We start from the raw sequence: 868 nt of genomic DNA, 5'->3' as shown, positions 1-868 counted from the left end.
GGGAGGGACCCACCATGGTGTACAGTCACTGTACAGAAACTTCTAAAGGAACAGAGACTGCTACGAAAACGGCGAGTGATCTCCCGTTTGCTCCACTTTCTCGGTGTGTCTCCCACTGAAACTCATTGTTAGATGAGTTTGACACGTGCTGATGGTGTCACGAATCTGCGTTCGTGAGCGCAACAGTCCAGAGAAGCTGACCCGTCTGACAACATGGTCAGGCAGCTGGGGACAGTTTTCATGGAAGATTGCCCAATGTGTGTGAAAGGTACGACATCGTAGTTGGGAATTGCGTGGGATTATCTGCACATAATCTTGAATGAGGACCTGAAAATGTGGGAAATTTCATCCAGATGGATACCAGAAACGTTTATGGTGGGTCTGCTTCTTTCCCCTATACTATAGGTTTATCATGTCTGGTGATATTCCGTCACTGGTCGCATTATTACATACACTTCAACCAATGTTCGAGTTCGTAACTGACTTTTATGATAGCTTCGACTTTGTTCTACTGTCTGTTAACTTAACTCTTTTCATCATGATGGCTAAAGAGGAAAATGACTTGTGAAAGGTTCTCTGTGATAATGTTGAAACACAATTAAAGTAAGAATTGTGATTATTTACTATTGTTGGTAGATTACACTATACTCATCATATGCAGCAGTCTGCTATGTGGCACGATTATTCTCCCAAGTGTCACACTGAAACTTTGTATGTAATTACAGTAAACAGCTCCTATAACCACACGCCAGAAAGGTTCACTTATTATTGTACTGACTTTGAGGTCGATGCTGAATAGCCGCGACGTGAAAAAAGAAGTAAACGAATAAATGTGAAAAGTAAATAGTTATAACAATGTCCCGTGTGT

The sequence above is a fragment of the Schistocerca gregaria genome, chromosome 7 (assembly GCF_023897955.1).
Source record: "Schistocerca gregaria isolate iqSchGreg1 chromosome 7, iqSchGreg1.2, whole genome shotgun sequence".
NCBI classification, from domain to species: Eukaryota; Metazoa; Arthropoda; class Insecta; order Orthoptera; family Acrididae; genus Schistocerca; species Schistocerca gregaria.
This window is presented reverse-complemented; position numbering follows the sequence as displayed.